The 19363-nt window shown below is 38.6% G+C and overlaps 1 protein-coding gene across 1 annotated transcript in view; it reads left to right on the top strand.

Moving 5' to 3' along the window:
* Positions 1 to 1050: 1050 nt before the first annotated feature.
* Positions 1051 to 19363, top strand: part of LOC122435193 (putative MAGE domain-containing protein MAGEA13P) — a 71031-nt gene continuing 52718 nt past the window's right edge. The window contains exon 1 of the mRNA XM_043459168.1: positions 1051 to 1171. The gene's annotated coding sequence lies outside the window, so the exon portion shown is untranslated. The remainder of the gene's footprint in view (positions 1172 to 19363) is intronic.

The raw sequence follows: 19363 nt of genomic DNA, 5'->3' as shown, positions 1-19363 counted from the left end.
TGGAAGGAGTCATGCAGATGCCATGGAAATAGCAAAAGAACTATTAGAAGTAGAGCCTGAAGATATGACTGAATTGCTGCAAGCTCATGGTAAAACTTTAAAGGATGAGAAGTTGCTTCTTAAGAATGAGCAAAGAAAGGGGTTTCTTGAGGTTGTAACTACTCCTGATAAAGATGCTATAGAGTTTGTTGAATAACAACAAAGGATTTCAAATATTACATAGACTTAGTTGATAAAGCAGCAGCAGGTTTTGAGAGGATTGACTCTGATTTTCAAAGAAGTTCTACTGTGGGTAAAATGCCATCAAACAGTGTTGCACACTACAGAGAAATCTTTTGTGAAAGGAATAATCAATCAATACAGCAAACCTCACTGTTGTCCTATTTTAAGAAATTGCCACAGCCACTCCAAACTTCTGCAACCACCACTCTGATTGGTCAGCAGCCATCAATATCAAAGCAAGATCCTCTTCCACTACAAAGATTACAACCCTCTGAAGACTCAGATGATGGTTAACATTTTTTTAAGCAAGTAAGTATTTTTAATTGAGGTGTTAGCAGATATAGAGAGGGTCGAAGGGGACCCTCCCTTGTGGGCCTCGGCTCTTGGTAAGGACACAAAGAAGAATCTGAGGTCTTTCCTGTGGCAAAAACAAGTTTATTAAGGAAAGAACAGAAAGAACACCTCAAGGGAGAGTGGGCCAGACCAAAAGTGGCACTGGTACCAGCATCAGAATGATGAGGTACAGGGGTTTTCAAGACAAGGCTGTTACATATCCATCTAGGTGGGCGTGGACTGACAGTTTTTATTGACAGTTGCAAGTTACATAACAACAGGCTCTATTGCACATGTCTTTCCCAGAATTCAGTCTGTTATAATCAGACGTACATACGTATAGAGTATTTATGAACCCTTTGAGGACACAGCTGTGCCTCAAGAGCACGTGTGTGGGAGTTGGAGAAGCCCCTGCGGTTAGTTTGTATCCACTGTGTGCCTAGGGCGCATGCGCTGGCGTTGGAAACGTGGGAAAGTCTCTTGTGGTTATTTTGTAGCATATCTGTGAGCTTTCCTGGGCCACACTGGGGCGTGTCTGAGGTGGGTTTTAAAGACCAGCTTGAATCTTTTTCAGCTAAGCTACCTCTCGTTGCTCACGCCTGACTTCCTAACACAGGTATGTACTATTTTTTTTTTTTTTTAGACGTAAAGACGTAATGCTATCGCTACAATATGGCATAAACCAAACTGTTACATGCACTGGGAAACCAAAAAAATTAATGACTCACATTATGGCGATATTTGTTTTATTGCAGTGGTCTCGATTCAAACCCACAATATGTCTGAGCTATTTCTGTGTGCTTTCTTGGTACCAATAATCATTCTGTCCTTTACCTCTTCAAACCTAGGGTTGGTAACAGCTCCTCTATTGTTATCCCTGGGGTATTTCACAATTCTGTGTTGCTCTTCCTAAACCCTCCCACACTTTTGTAAATAGTCCCTATACTAATTCTTTCTCATATTATCCAAGAAGAGTGTGCCATCTGCTTCCTGCTTGGACCCTGGCTGATAAAGCCCCTAACTTTTCTTGTTTCTTCCTATCTGTCTTTTCATACAAGCTCCTGGTTTTCTAATAACCATCCTATGTTCACTGAGGTATTCTTGTCCTCACTGTCGCCCAAGATCCTCATGTTCCAGTCAGTGCTAGCTCTTAGTTATGGAAGCGTTCATATGAATATTTCTGTCAGATGTGTTTAGTGTTTAAGGGAGTAACCTTTGAGTCCCTAAAGAGCTATGGAGTTGTTGGTGCTTAAAATGTAATTGCACTAGAGTCGTGGCAAGACTCATGACACATTTCACAAATATAACATATTTGTGATAGACATATCTGTCTCACCTGGATGTAGGTTTTAACAGTTTTCAGCTTTAAGTGGTTGATAGTGCACTAGTAAGTCCAAGATGTACTATTTAATTATGATGACCATGCATCCTAGAAACTGTTTTTGTCACTTGGACACAGTGCCTTTCTCAACACAGGTTATTTCTTGAAAGAAAGAAAAAACCAACAGTGGATTCTTATGCAAAAAAATATTCACAGATGGGAAGAGAGCTGTTATTTTAAGTGTTAATATTGCCAGGGACTCACAGCATAAATTGACTTCTCTGTGGCTACATTTTCCCCCTACCTTTGAAACTAGAACCCTTTGAACATGGGTTGCTGTATTGCAGGTTAGCACCTGCTGCCCAGGCAAAAGAATCTCTACAACAACCAGAGAGCTAGTGGCAACAATTATCTATATAGTAGAGTAAAGCCTGTATATGTACTTGCCCATGGAAGCCCTCAAATGAGCTTGAACTTTTGAACAATGAGATTTTGCTGTCTTAACCCTGAATGGTATTTTTTTAAATTGAAGTATAGTTGATTTGCAATGTCATGTTAGTTTCTGATGTATCTCAAAGTGATTTAATTACACATATATATTCATTTTCATATTATTTTCCATTATATGTTATTATATTAAATATAGTTCCCTGGGCTATAGAGTAGGACCTCGTTGTTTGTCTATTTTCTATAGAGTAGTGTGTATATGTTAATCCCAAATTCCTAATTTATTCTTCCTCCTCCCTTTCCCTTCTGGTTATCATAAATTTGTTTTCTATGTCTGTGGGTCTATTTCTATTTTGTGCATAAGTTCACTTGTATCATATTTTAGATTCCACATATAAGTGATATCATACGGTATTTGTCTTTGTCTGACCTACTTCATTTAGTATGATAATCTCTAGGTCCATCCACGTAGCTGCAAATGGCATTATTTCATTACAAAGCTAACGACATTGCTTTCCTCCACCCACTAGAGTTTGCCAGAACTTAACCTCTTCTACAGAAAACCTCCACAACTAGTGATTTGGATAAATGGTCAATGTAGTGGACAATAACAGCAAAACCTGAGTTATTTGAATCAGTTGAGAGGTTGTTTCACAGAGCTGATCGGTAAATCCAACAAAAAGAACTATTTTAGCTTTTTTGAGACTAAAACTGAGACTTATTTTTTAAATCCACAGACACTAGAAACATCCCGGCAACAAATTTTCTTATTTCTGTGTGTGAAACTTGCCCTATTTCAAGAACAGTTTTAGAAGTTATGACCAAATTGCTTGCATGTTATGCTATTTTTCAAGAGACAGTCTGTGACAATGGTTTAAGAATCTCTTTACCATCCCATACTAGACACTTTGTTTCTGGTGAAACAAACAATAAGGCTCAGTTTTAGTCTCAATCAAGAACATCTGATTATCATCATCAAAAGGAATATTTGGTTCTGATGTCTTACATATTTACTGTCTGTAAAATATAGCCAGGGGATTGCAGTTCCTGACATTTACATTTGTCTAATTTATTGTCCACAGGCTTTGAATTGCTTATTTAATTTAAATTAATGGGCCATGTTCAAATCAAAGAAAGCTAAACTAATTAAGGCAAAATAGTCTAATCTGGCACTTTAAACTCTAAGATTTATTACAGACATTCAAGATTTGAATTTGATTGCATTTATTGAATCAAGCCAGGAAGCTATTTGACTGTAATGTTTGGGCTAGGTTAATCTATGATGAAGTCAAACCTAAGATTAGAGGTGGGAGTTCAATTCAGTTCAGTGTCTGAGCATATAGGTAGTGGGTCCAGGGAGAAAGGGAGGGCAAGGCCTCATACCCTACTATCAAGGAGCCCATGGTATATTGAGAAGAATCAAAGGGGAGGGATAATATCACAAAGGACGAATTCTTCCATCTTCTCTCCATTTGAAACCCACCATTTTGAAGACTTCCAGAGATCCATTCGGTTCAAAAATGTTTTCCTAAGCATCTACTCTGTGTCAGAAACTGGTACCAGTGCTAGCAACTGGGAGCACATAGATGATTTTTTTTAAATTTGTAATTGAGATGTACGTGGAAAAAATGGAGAGAAGAGATAAATATTTACAATAGAGTAGGACTAGGAAGATACATGGACCCTGTGAAGAGAACCGCAATTTGTTCTGAAAGAATTGAGGGTTATGAGATGTTGCCAGCTGATACATTCAATAAACATTTAATAAGTGCCCACAATGTGTCAGATCATGAGGGTAAAAAGATGAATAAGAAATATTTCTTTCCCTGGAGGAGCTCACCATTCAGTGGAGCTATATATTGTGAAGTTCTAAAAATGTCTGCATCAGATGGATTATTATACCAACAACAAAAAATATAGAATCCTTAACCTTCTGAAAGATATATAACTGACTTAATGTAAAAAATAGAAAAATCCTGTGGACAAAATAATGAACAATGTACATTAAAAGACTCAGAAATATCTATTATATGAAGGTTAACAGTTTATTTTACTGAGTTTTATTGTGTATAAAAAAATATAAAGCTGAAGTTCCAGAATGATTCACAATGCAATTATGATTTCTGTAAGTTAAATTATATTAAGGTGCCTCAAATATTTCCCTTGGATTAAATTCCAATTTATGACACTAGGTTGTTTATAAAAGCTTAAAATCACTGGTTGGGAAATGTAAGACTTGGTTAACTAGCTTTTATCTACTTTATGCTAAATGATTTAAATGTAACAACAATAATTTTCAATAAATATAACAATGTTCAAATACTGATTCACAAAATTTTTGCTTTAGTATATTTCTGTACAAGCAAAAATTGTTGAATCAATTGGGTACAGAACTTTTTGCAGTTACATAAAGCAGTTTGTTTGCATTTATAAAGGACATATACTTTTTAAGTTTTCAAAATTCACAAATATTAAGATTACAGACAATTTTCCCCCTTAAACTCCTGTTTTATGGCTAAGAATAATAAATTTTGGAGAAATTTTCTACATGTGTCACCAACAGTTGACTTTCTTGTGGGGGCTATTTTTACCCACACAAGTTTTTATCACTTAGAATTATGTGAGGTTGACTAGGGAACAATCATGCCACTTGCAGAGGAAGTGGTTGCCAACCCACCAGCTCTACCTGCCAGCTAAGTGACTCCTGATGGTTGCTAACAGGGTGGGAGGGAGACAAATTATTATATCATCAACCTAAAGGGTCACTTGAAATTATTTTAAACTTTCAATATGAAATCTATGCATGCTGTATTGTATATGAAAAGTCTTATCCTTATATTTTTAACATACATGCCTGACATTATTCCTAACTCTTTCCAAGCAATACAAAGATGATAGAATTACTCCAATATCACCTCTCCTATCTTCCATGTTTTTGTTTTCTAGTATTATAGTCCCACCCTCTTTTTAATCACATCACCCTAAAATTCATCATTAATATAACTGTTTGTAGCAAAATCACTCACTAACATAATTAGTCTTTGATTTGATGTTAGCAAGCATGTTCTGTAAAGATGAGATAGTAAATATTTTCAGTCCTTGTCACAGCTCAGTTCTGCTATAGTATGAAAGTGGCCACAGACAGTAGGTAAAAGAATGAGAGTAACTGTGGTTCTATAAAACTATAGGTACAAAAGTAGGCAGTGGGCTGCTTTTGGCCCAAGGCCATAGTTTGCCATGTTCTGGTTTATACAATCCGAGCTTTGTTGAATTTTAATTTCCCAGTCCCTCCTTCCTTTTTTTACCTTTCACATCCCACTCTTTGTAGGTTCAATTTCTTCCTTTCTGAAATGAATCCTCTCCTAGGTCTCTAAAGCGTAACCACTCTTTGACAGTGAGAAATTTTTGAAGCCCTTCAGTCTAGAGCTCTTAATCGAATTTGACTTTCAAGGATTTTAGGCTTTGTGTAAAAAAAAAGTCCTAGTTCTGATCATTTTCTTTGAAAAGTCCTACTCTAATACAAAATTCAATCTACCTTATATTTAAAACCATTTAATCATGATATGAATATGGATAAGGACTGAAATGGAACATGAGAAAATGAAAACAGTGGATTTGATAGAAGGGTAGGGTTGGTAGATGATTCTTTTTCTTTCTAGTTATGTGTGTGGGGTGGAGGATGTGTTAGTCGCTCAGTTGTGTCTGACTCTTTGCGACCCCCAGGGACTGTAGCCCACCAGGCAAGAATACTGGAGCGGAGTGCCATTTCTTCCTCCAGGGGATCTTCACAACCCAGGGATCCAACCCGAGTCTCCTGCATTGGTAGGCAGATTCTTTACCCACTGTGCCACCTGGGGTGGCACGGAAGTCTTGGTTTCACTATTATCAAGCATTTTAAGAATTCTCATTTTATTTGCCATCTTCCTTGTCCTCTTCACTGTTTTTGAATTTCTCTCATCTACTTTTTTGGTTTTTTATTTGGATGCCATTCTTCTCCAAACTTACACTAATGTATAGTTACTGGAGCTTTTCTATCACTGAGCAAGGCATGCATGCATGCATGCTAAGTCGATTCAGTTGTGTCCAATTCTTGTGACCTCATGGACTGTAGCCCGCCAGGATCCTCTGTCCATGGAATTCTCCAGGCAAGAATACTGGAGTGAGTTGCCTTTCCCTTTTCCAAGGGATTTCTAGTTATGTTTGTTCAATAAATAATTTTTCCCAGTCGGGTAGAGAGGGAGGTGGGAGGGGGGATAGGGATGGGGAATACATGTAAATCCATGGCTGATTCATGTCAATGCATGACAAAAACCACTACAATATTGTAAAGTAATTAGCCTCCAACTAATAAAAATAAATGAAAAAAATAAGTAATTTTTATAAGATATATCTCAATTATATATATAATATCAATTTCTAAATAGAATGGCATTGATTCCCCTTTGTAAGTTCCCAGTTTCTCAAATAATACCTTGGGAAAAACTTTTGACAACTCCCTGTCATTGTATTGTCCCAATGACAGAAATGCTTTGAACACTGATTCCCGGAAGTGTATGCTGGTTCCTTCTCAAGAGCCCTGTGTGCCGACCTCGTGTGCTGGCAATTGGCATCCTCTTGGCATGGGAGGTGTACTGCATAGTGACAGCCCAGCTTCTACCAGTAGCATCTGAGTTGCTGCTTTAATCTCAAATGTACGTTGATTTTAATGCCCTTGGCAAAGACTATGTAGAACCTGTTATTAACATTACAACTAGAACCACTTTAATCTTATGTGTCTGTTAGTCACTCAGAGTCGTGTCCGACTCTTTGTGACCCCATGGACTGTAGCCTGCCAGGCTCCTCTGTCCATGGAATTCTCCAGGCAAGAACACTGGAGTGGGTTGCCATTTCCTTCTCCAGGGGATCCAGGGATTGAACTTGAGTCTCCTGCATTGCAGGCAGATTCTTTACTGTCTGAGCCCCAGGGAAGCTCTTTTAATCTTACACTCACAGCCTTTAATGATTACTGTTATAGTGTAATATAATGTAATATTCTGTATCAGTTATCAATCACTACATAATTAACTACCTCAAAACTTAATGGCTTAAATACATAACTATTTCTTATCTTTTAAGATTCTGTTAGTCTTCTAGGATATTTTTTTGATCTTGGCTGGTTTGCTTTGTCTCTGCTGGGTTCATTGATGTGTCTGGGGTCAGGTAGTCGGTTGAGTGGGACCTGGATGACCTGGGATGGCATCCTAGGCATCCTCTGTAGTGAATACTATGACATGCAACCCAGATCCCCCTCTTTAAGGCCAAGACATTTTTCCCACAGTGACTAGAAGTGTTGTCTGCTGACAACTTGCTGGTGAACCTCTACCTCCATAATGCCAAAAGCAGCTACCGAGCCCTAGATCACACTCCCTCCTTGAGGGCAGCCCTCATCCAATGACTGGTTGATGCAGACATCAAAGTGCCCAGCCCCTTTGCCTTAATGTGAATCAACTTTGAAGAGCCATCTCAGCTTCAGAGCTCCCTAAGGGATCAGCTGAGACCTCTGTTCCAACTGTGCTGCAGCCTAACTTTCCCATGATCAATCGTACATGTATCCTGCCTCATAGTTGTTGCTAATAGCACTCCCCAGTAAACTTTCTGTTTGAAAGTCTCCATCGCAGAATCTGTCTTCTGGGAAACATGACTGAAGACATCTTCCATGTGACCTCTCGTGGTCCAGCAAGCAACCTTGTGCTCACTCATGAAGGTGGTTACAGGATTCCCAAGACCATAAAAGTTAATTGCAAATTCTTTGAAGGAAATGGGTTCAGAACTTGCGCAATTTATTTTTTGTCAAGTGATTTTGGTCAAAATCACAGTTACTAAAATAAGTGTGAATGGGCTGTGTGTGTGTGTGTGTGTGTATGTGTGTGTACGTGCTCAGTCGTGTTCGACTCTTTGTGACCCCATAGACTGTAGCCTGCCAGGCTCCTCTGTCCATGGGATTATCCAGGCAACAATACTGGAGTGAGTTGCTATTCCCTTCTCCAGGGGATCTTCCTGATTCAGGGATCAAACCTCGGTCTCCTGCATCTCCTGTATTGGCAGGCAGATTTTTTACCACTGAGAAACCTGGGAAGCCTTATTAAATAATCTTAATAGCAATTTTCAGACTTCCCTGGTGGTTCAGATCGTAAAGCGTCTGTCTACAATGCGGGAGACCTGGGTTTGATCCCTGGGTTGGGAAGATCCCCTGGAGAAAGAAATGGCAATCCACTCCAGTAGTATTGCCTGGAAAATCCCATGGACAGGGGAGCCACTAGGCTACAGTCCATGCGGTCGCAAAGAGTCAGACATGACTGGGCGACTTCACTTTCACTTTCACTTTCAATAGCAATGGTGATGATAATGCCTTTTCAATGCTTACTTCATGCTAGGCACTGTTTTAAGCATTACATGTATAATAATTTCTTTAATGCCATAACTTTGTGAGGTAGGTGCTGTTGTTATCCTTTTTTTATTTTTTACAGCTGAACAAAGAGCAGTTTCATCAACTATTTCCCCAAACAAGCTAATCTGCTACTTTAAACCTGTGAAATACCTCTGATCCTAAAATGAGGATGGGTGCCACAGCTCTGTGATGTACAGAAATCATTCCAATTGGCTGACTTCACTCTGGGGCTTTAATCATTGAGCAATGCTGATGCTAGTGAGAAGTTCCATAAATTTCAGAATTTTATCAAATGACCAAGACTTGGGTGAAGCAGGGACACTCTGAACATTTTTGGACTCTTCATATGTTGTGGCCTTCAGTTCACTCTTGCTCATGGACCTTTACTGTATTTTATTCACTAAGGGATTCCTGTGCCAAAAGACATTCAGTTGAAGGATTAGTCTGGTGCAGTCAAACCCCCTGCCATGCATCAGAGCAGACATTTTAAGCATCAGTCCAGCACATATTTGAGAAGAGGTAGATTTAGTGACTGATCCCATGTATTCATGCTGTCTGCCTTTTATTTTAATGACTGCTTTTCTCCAACATCCCTTGATAATCAGAAAGTCTTTATTTATGGCTACCCAAATGCTACAGAGGCAGAAGGATTTAGCCTAGAACTTCTTACAGCTAAGAGCTAACTAACCATCCCCTCATTCCTCTAACTTAACCATTTCTAAGGGAATGTGAGAGCACTAGTTGTTACACCATTGTCACCCCATGGATGACTGGATGGATGTGGATTCACTTTCTCCCTTACTACTTGGCACAGACATAAAAAAGAGGCTGATCCGGTCATAGGAATCCAAGTTGTTACCCTCTCATACTAGAATTTGCAAACAAGCACCTCTGTCCATGGGATTTCCCAGGCAAGAGTATTGGAGTGGTTAGCCAATCCCTTCTCCAGGGGATCTTCCCGACCCAGGGATCAAGCTCAAGTCTCCTATATTGACAGGCAGATTCTTTACCACTGAACCACCTGGGAAGCACCTAAAGTGTAGACATTGATTTTAAAAAATCATAACCATGCCCCTGGGGTACTTAGTAAAATCATTAATGAAAGGTGACAGCACCAATCAAATTTGAAAGGTTCCCCAGTGAATAGCTGCTAACTGAATCAGAATATTAATTTTTGTTTTATTGTAATATATCACTTGTTGAGTATATTAAATAAGCAGCTCAGTGTTAGGCTTCTTGACCACAGTATTATTGATATTACTAGCAGAAGTAAGATTTTCCCCAGGGAAATTATTTTGACTAATTTTTCTGTGTTCTAAGGAAAGGTTCTATCTCATTTCTGACTCATAGAGTTACTATTTTGTTCACTTCAATTGGCGACAGAAAAGAGAATTCTCTGAAATTACCAGGCCACTCTGTCCTATTTTGTATCATTCTTGGAGTTATCTACTTCCAAAAGTAGGAGAGGACTATAACCTTGATCACAGAGTTCCCAGAGTTCCGGACTACTCTCCGCAGGCCGTAGGGCATTGTGTGCATCTGACTCAGGGCAAGTCCCATCTCACTAAGTATTAGGGCCAAACTTCTCAAAATCAGAGAACACCAGCATTTTCATTCATACACTGCTGCTGCTGCTAAGTCACTTCAGTCGTGTCCGACTCTGTGGGACCCCATAGACGGCAGCCCATCAGTCTCCCCCATCCCTGGGGTTCCCCAGGCAAGAACACTGGAGTGGCTTGCCATTTCCTTCTCCAATGCATGAAAGTGAAAAATGAAAGTGAAGTCGCTCAGTCGTATCCGACTCTTAGCGACCCCATGGACTGCAGCCTACCAGGCTCCTTCATCCATGGGATTTTCCAGGCAAGAGTACTGGAGTGGGGTGCCATTGCCTCCTCCCATTCATACACTAATATACTAAAAACACTTTCAGCAAATGATTTTGTATAGCTGAGTTTAAAATGTCTACAACTTCTTCTTTTTTTCAGCTGAGTCTCTTCATTTTTGCCTAATATGACAGAGATATCAAATAAGAGGTAGGGAAGTGATTTTTTTATTTGCCCCAAATAAGAACAAAGGCCTTATTGAAGTTTGTTTTGTTAGGTCTTCCCAACTCCACCAAGACATCCTGTTTCAAGATAATTAAAATCTAATCAACAGTTACTTGTATCTATATACACAGATATTTTCTTCAATGTGCAAATCCCTTTGAAATTGTCTTCCCTTTAGCTCTTAATTTCTTATTAAGTGTGTTTTCAGTAGAAGCCTGAAATCATCATTAAATTGCCACAGATGGCTCTGCCTTGATCGTACTTTTCCTCAGTCTTTCCCTTGATGTAGCTAAGGAGCTAGCTTTCTGCTTTGATTTTCCTGAGATCTTGAAAACTAGAAATGCAAATGTCATTTTACACCATAAACTGGACTAAGTTTCTTTTTCCTCCTCATAATTCCTTGGAGGATCCTTTTAATATTGGTTTAAGTTGTGTAGCCATTTCTAACCATGTAGCATGTGGGTTATTTCCCTGAAATTGGTTTGATCTGATTTTGTCTTCATGATCAACTGAAAGCACTTATCAAAATCATTCAAATAAACCTACTTTTCATTCATTAATCTATCTAGATGTCATAGACAGATGTGTTTAGGATCAACATTTCAAGCCACATTCCCTAGCTTTTCACTTTCCTATCCCACCGTAAACCCAAGTGCCAGTAGTCCCTAGCAGTAGCCAAATATCAAAGACAAACAAAAAAAAGGATTTGCAGATGCCAATGCTGGTGTCGGCAACCAGTTTTCCCAAGTCCATGTGCAAAATTATGTTTTATGTGCTGGTTAGATAGTAGAATTCTCCTCCAAATATATGTAGACAAAGAGCCACCTTTTACTTCAAGCTGTGAGTTCTTTAAGGATGGAGACCTCATTAACCTTGATTATGGACCTTCAAGAGCCAGCCCAGTGCTGCGGGCTCTGTGAAGATTCTTGGTGAATTACAGACTGATTACCTGAAAATCACAGGCTGTGAAGAGACTGTTAATTAGGAATTAAATTGTAGGATTGATTAAATAATATTTTATACATTCTATGAAATTTAATTGAATCTAAAGCATATACTACAATGCTATAAAAAGGACCAACACTAAAGAAACCATAATTGAAGGTAAACATGAATGCAAACAGTTCAGAAAAATCAGTTCAAGCAGCATCAGGCATTGTTACTTAAACTGCCCCTATACACACACATACCTAACATGTACCCCTCCTTTGTCCTTTCGCATTATCTGGAGAAGAATTAAACTAAGGGCAATCACGTGGAGGTGATATTGTGCTTATCTTCCTTGTTCACTTAAATGTGCTTATTATTCTTGTTCACTTCTGGTTTGCTTGTTCTTCTTAAGTATTTGTGTATGTGGGAAGTAAATAGTGGTAACAACATAGAACTCAGTTATAGCTTAAAATAACTGAATCTCTATTACTGTGACCCTCAAACCATTGCAGAAAATGAGTGGGTCTGGTTAATGTCCAACTTGAATCTCCTCCTAAGTATCCAAGTATTGATGATGTTAAAATAAAGGAGATAGTTTATAGTAGTTCACTTGAATTCCCTCATCTCTTTAGCAACCCATATGAAGGGGTTGTCCAAGGGCAATGTCATATTTTTGTCCAAGAAGGGGTGTCCAAGGGCAATGTCATATTTTTGTTCCCTCTTTCTCTACAAGTCACCTCCAAGTTAGGGTTGGCAAAAACTGCCTTCAGTGGCTTCCCACAGTCTAGTGCCCCAAATGTATGTGTTCCTTTGTGCCCCCCTGTTAAATTCCTAGTCAAATATTTAATTTATTTTGTAGAAATACTATAGAATATTAGCAATCAACCCTTTTCATTTTACAAGTGAGGAAACCAAGGCTTAGGGAGGTGAAGTAACATGCCTGATATAACCCAACTAGTTGTTTACACTCAACACAAATACAATTATGCCATAATCCCGGACCTAAAAAGACTGTTATGCATCACTTTTAAATACAGTTATATTCCGCCACAAAAACCATTTGAAATGGCAGTATTAGTGAAATGAGAATTTTGTTAAGATGAAGGTTGGAAGCAAACCCACGAAATATGGAGTTGATAGCTTTCTTCATTGTGTGTGTGTGTGTTTGTGTGTGTGATAGGCCTATATGGAATGACACAGTAAGTATCGTAAAGACAAAGGATACTTAGGTTATAACTTCAGCACTGTGTGAAAATAAAAATAATCATGCCTCCAACAATCACAATTTCCCTTATTTACCTTTGGCCTTTTCTGTTATTGTAAAATTCACATATAGTAAATGCACATATTTTAAGCATACCATTGGATTAAATTTGATAGTTACAAATACCTGTGTAATTATTACATGATGAAGAACACCGACTATGCCCATCACCTCAGAAAGTACCCTTCTTCCCCTTCCCACTCAATTCCTGTGCTGTGCTTAGTCGCTCAGTGGTGTCTGGCTCTTTGTGACCCCATGGACTGTAACCTGCCAGATTCTTCTGTCCATGGGGATTCTCCAGGCAAGAATACTGGAGTGGGTTACCATGTCCTCCTCCAGGGGATCTTCCCAGCCCAGGGATCAAACCCAGGTCTCCTGCATGGCAGGTGGATTCTTTACTGTCTGAGCCACCAATACAACCATGTTTGGATTTTTATTACCATGGATTTATTTTTCTGGTTTTTGTACATAATATAAATGGAATCATATAAATGGTTTACTTTTTTATTTTTCTGGCTTCTTTAACTCAATGCTCAGTGAAAATCAACTAAATTGTTGCATATTACTGTTCACTTTGTAAAATCCCTATCTAGCATTCCACTGTATGACTCCTGCATTATCAACATCTCCCACCAGAGCGGTACATTTGTTACAACTGATGAACCTACTTTGACACATACTTATCATCTGGAGTCTAAAGTTTACATTTAGCTTCATTCTTGATGTTGTACATTATATGAGTTTGGACAAATTTATAATGACACATATCTACCATTTTGGGCTTCCCAGGTGGCACTAGTCATAAAGAACCCACCTGCCAATGCAGGTAGACATAAGAGATGTGCGTTCAATCCCTGGGTCTGGAAGATCCCCCGGAGGAGGACACGGCAACCCATTCCAGTATTCTTGCCTGGGAAACCCCATGGACAGAGGAGCCTAGTGAGCTACAGCCCATGGAGTGGCAAAGAGTCACCCATGACTGAAGCTACTTAGCACACGCACACACAAACACACATCCACCATTTATTTTAACATTGTATAGAGTAGTTTCACTGTCTTAAAAATCCTTAGTGCTCTGCCTATTCTTCCTCCTTCCCCCCTCCAACCCTTGATAACTGCTCTCAGTTTTGCCTTTTCCAGAATGTCATATAGTTGGAGTCAAACAGTAGGTACCTTTCCAATTTGGCTTCTTTCACTTACTAATATGCATCTTCCCTCGTAGCTCAGTCAGTAAAGATTCTGCCTGCAATACAGGAGACCTGGGTTCAATTACTGGGTCGGGAAGATTCCCTGGAGAAGGAAATGACAACCCATTCCAGTATGCTTGCTTGGAGAATCCCATGGACAGAGGAGCCTAGCAGGCTACAGTCCATAGGGGTCACAAGAAACATACACGACTTAGCAACTATACCACCTCAAGGTTCCTTGATGTCTTTTGGTGACATAATAGTTCATTTCTTTTTTAGCACTAAGTAATATGCTATTGTCCAGACATACCATAGTTTATTTATCCATTGTTTATTTTTTAACTATTTCTTTAAAGAGCAGAATATTTAATTTTTAATGCATCACATTATTTTTTTCGTGGATAGTTAGTGCTTTTTGTGTCTGGTTTAATCAACCTTCACTTACCCAAAATGTTGTAAATATATTCTCTTAAGTGTTCTTCTAGAAAATGTATAAATTTTACATTTGGATCTATGATCACTGTCAATAGAACTGGTGAGAATCAATATGCTTGCCTTGGTCTTAGGAGAAAAGAATTCTATATTTCACTAGTGTGATGTTATCTATTACTGTATAACAATCTAACACAAAACTTAGTGGCTAAAAACCATACTGATTTATTGTTACTCACAAATCTGTGTATCAGCTAGGGGCTTCCTTTGCTAGTTTTTCCTGGGATAACTCATGTGGATGCTTTCACCATAACATACAGTTCAGGATTAGGCTCAGCTGGGGTGCTAGAGCAGCCGGGCCTTTCTTCATTAAACCTCAGGGCCTTTCTCTGCACATTTTCTCCCATCTTTCAGTAAGTCGGCAAGACTTTCTTACAGGTCTATAAGAGCATTTCAAGCAAGCCAAAACAGAAGCTGTAAGGCCTCTTAAAGTCTAGCCCAGAAGACACACAGGAACATTTATAATACCAAATGTATTGGTCAACAGAAGCCACAGTGCCAGCTTAAATTTAAGGAGAGAAAGTAGGCCCCACCCCTTTTGGGAGGAGTAATATGCATTTAAATAAATGTGAGAATTGTAGGTAGCCAACTTTGCAGAAAAATCTACCACATTGCCTGTAGATTTTTAGATAGATGTCATTTCTCTTACAGGGAAATTCCCTTGGATTCCTAGTCAGCTGAGAATTTTTTATGATGAGAGAGGGTTGAGTTTAATCAAATGATTTTGTTATATCTATTGAAATAATCATATAGCTTCCTGTTAATGTCCTGATTTATATTTATTGGTTTTCAATGCTAAAGCAACTTTAATAGCTGCTATTTATTAGGGACCTACTAGGTGTCAAGAATTTTATATGGATTATTAACTCATATTTATCCTGAAAAGTAGGCATTATCTTCCCCATCATATAGATAAAAAAACTGAGTTTCAGTGTTGGAGTTACTTGCCCAGGGTTACTGAGCCAGTGAGTGGAAAATCCAGGACCCAAGTATAGGTCAGTTGACTCTAAAATCAATGTCTTACTTCTATATTCTGGTAGCAGAGTACTTAAAAAGAAGGTGGAAAATTTCTGGAGGCCAGTTTCTCTAGCTTCAGTACATATTTATATGTATGTCTAATCTTTGAACTTTTTTTCTCTTTCTTTTTCATGTTTTAAATTATGAAAGCATAATAACATATTTATAAGAGACTTTATGGTTCTACTATATATTATAATTATTTTTCAAGTACATAAATTAATATTTTTAGTTGGAGTTTCAATATCAAGCTCTCAAAACTAATAGAGTGAATATACAGAGAAGTAGAAGGATATAGTGGACCTGAAAAGCACTATGAACCAATTCAACATAATTAAGATTTGTATAATTTTCACACAACAGTAAAATACAAATTCTATTCAAGTTCCCATAGACTATAAGCTAGGAGACACTGGAATATATCCAAGGACATAAAATAAGGTGCACAAATTTCATGGTCCAAAGGTATTGAAAGTTTTTCTTTATATATGGATCTACTGTTGTCCACTTTAGCATTTGACAGTGCACATTTTTTTTTAAACACTGAAACTCAAAATATTAAGTAAAACTGGAAATGACTAAAGCTGGAAGATTTTAACTTTCCTCTCAGACTCAAGTCAAATTAAGTCCAGAAATACGTGAACAACATTACATCATAGAACATTCGATCCCAAATTCTATTGCTACTGACTCCCAAATGTTATTAGACAGGATAAGAACACCCAAAATAGTGTATTATGATTCCATCAAACACAGCAAATGATCTTAGCTATGATGAAACTGCCAAATTATAGTGGACCTGTGACTCAAAAATTGCAACTCTTCCTATACTACTATTCTACTTAAAAATACACTGTTGGGACTCCCCAGTGGTCCAGTGTTTAAGAATCTGCCTTCCAATCCAGCGGGTGCTGGCTTGATCCCTGGTGGGGGAACTAAGGTCCCACATGGCACATGGTGCTACCGGCATACATACATATATATCTTGAAAATTGTCCTTTGTCATACAGCACCAGGGAAATAACATTCTGTCTTTAGTCATACTGAGTGAATTTAGTCATATTGAGCCATATTGAGAAGTTACCTGTAGTCCACCAGAATTTCCCCACTGCACGAGACATATTTTTATAAGTCACAGTACAAAGGAAGTCCATTCAGGTGTAATAGTTATAAAGTTCTGTCTCTATGTTAGTCAGTGTCTGTAAATAACAGACTCATGAATACAAGACTTTATAATGAATCATATTTAGAAACAATACTCGGATACCTAAAAACATATGTTCATGTCTTTTACTGTGCAATAGCTATTTCTCCATTAAAATATTTCTATATATCACATCTGTGTAATGTTCTGAATTTGCATTCTAAAGAAAGCAGTTGGGCCAATATTAAGAAGTGGCCTTATTTAACTCAGATATTACCAGTGGTATAATGTGAAGAACGATATTTTCTTCTGTCAAGAATTATTTCTGCCACATATCCCTCACTGCTTATTATTTGCCCATTTGGATTGGCAATCTCTTTTAAAATGTAAACAACCTAAGGGTCAACAGATTACTCCAATGATAAACTGAAGTAGCAATTTCTAAGATATCTATAGTGCTCTATATTTTATTAAGAATAACTATACTTTAGAAATTATAGTTGGGGAATTATTTCCACCTCCTTTAACTTATTTGATTTTCATCAGAACCATATGATTTAGTTGGTTATAGTAGTAGTAGTAGTAATAGTAGCAGCAATAATAATGATATTAATGATGAAACCCTTATATACCACATACTATGAGCCAGTGTTTTAAGTACTTTATGTATATTAACTTATTTGATTATCCCATCAGCCTTACACAGTAGCTTCTATTTATATTACCATTTTTAAAGATGATAAAGCCAAGCCATGGAAAAGGTAAGCACCTTGCCCAAGGGCATTGGACTGGTGAGCAGTGGAAAAAAAAAAAGAAAGCTGCTCAGTGGTGTCCAACTCTTTGCAACCCCAAGGACTGTAGCCCTCCAGGCTCCTCTGTCCATGGGATTCTCCAGGCCAGAATACTGGAGTGGGTAGCCATTCCCTTCTCCACAGGATCTTCCTAACCCAGGGGTCAAACCCAGGTCTCCTGCATTGGCAGGTGGGTTCTTTACCGTCTGAGCCATCAGGGAAGCAGTGAACCAGGATTCAAATCCTGGCAGTCTGTTTCTAAGGGCCTAAGCTCTTAACCACTTACTGAAGATCATTTGTTTTTTTATTTACTAAGTGGTTATTTGCTGAGTACATACTGTATACCAGATACTCTTCAAGGCCTTGGAGATGCAGCAGTGAGCAAACAGATTTGGTATCTCCTCACAAAGAGCTTTCATTCCTGAAGCAAGAGACACAGCAAATAGAAATTTCACTTCGTTACAAGTTATACAAGAACAACAGAGGAAAATCTCTGGCAGTTCAATGGCTAAGACTCTGAGTTCTCACTGCCTGAGGGCCCTGGTTCAATTTCTGGTCAAGGAACAGAGATCCCACAAGCCACACAGTGCAGCCAAATAAAATAAAATAGACAAGGTTATGTGAAAGACAGTGGTGGAGACTTAGTTGCTTTTGAGAAGAAAACACTGGGGCTGAGAATAAACAAGAGGAAAACAGCTGCCCTGTGTAAGATTTCATGACAGAGTTTATTTAGGAAGTAAGAATAGCAATAGCTCTAAGGGGAGAATGACTTTGAAAAGAGAGGAAGTGAATCTGAATTTGAGTTAGAATTGGAGAATGGGCAGAGCAAGTATCAGAATAGGAGATGCCAAAGGGGCTTGTTTATATGGATGGACTGTGGATTTTGCTCTGAGTGAAATGGGAAGTCATGGAAGGTTTTTAGCAGAGAAGCATCCAGATATTAAAAAGCAGAGACATTACTTTGCCAACAAAGGTCTGTCTAGTCAAAGCTATGATTTTTCCAGTAGTCATGTATGGATGTGAGAGTTGTTCTATAAAGTAAGCTGAGCACCGAAGAATTGATGCTTCTGAACTGTGGTGTTGGATAAGACTTTTGAGAGTCCCTTGGACTGCAAGGAGATCCAACCAGTCCATCCTAAAGGAAATCAGTCCTGAATATTCATTGGAAGGACTGATGCTGAAGCTGAAACTCTAATACTTTGGCCACCTGATGTGAAGAACCGACTCATTAGAAAAGACCCTGATGCTGGAAAAGATTGAAGGTGGGCGGAGAAGAGGATGACAGAGGATGAGATGGTTGGATGGCATCACCGACTCAACGGACATGAGTTTGAGCAAGCTCTGGGAGTTGGTGATGGACAGGGAAGCCTGGCAGGCCGCAGTCCATGGGGTTGCAAAGAGTCGGAATGACTGAGCGACTGAACTGAACTGATCAAGATCTAATTTCAATTTAAAAAGGTGATAGCTGGCTGCTTTGTGAAGAAAGAATTTCATAGAATTAGAAGCGGAGACCAAAAGACCAGTTAGAATATTTCAGTGGCTCACAGGAGAGATGAGGGTGAGGTGCAGAGTGGTGGCAAGAGAGATGATGAGAGGTAAATGGATTGGAGGGCGTGTTGTGAGCTCACAGACAGTGAGGAGAAAACCTCAATGAAAATTTAAATTGTCCTGACTCTAAATTTATGCACATATTATCTGCCCCTAAAAAACGAATTTCAATTCTAGCAGCAGGAAGCAAAG

Source organism: Cervus canadensis, chromosome X, assembly GCF_019320065.1.
Source record: "Cervus canadensis isolate Bull #8, Minnesota chromosome X, ASM1932006v1, whole genome shotgun sequence".
In the NCBI taxonomy this organism is placed as follows: domain Eukaryota; kingdom Metazoa; phylum Chordata; class Mammalia; order Artiodactyla; family Cervidae; genus Cervus; species Cervus canadensis.
The sequence above is the reverse complement of the archived record's forward strand: the minus strand, read 5'-3'. Positions and strand labels throughout refer to the sequence as shown.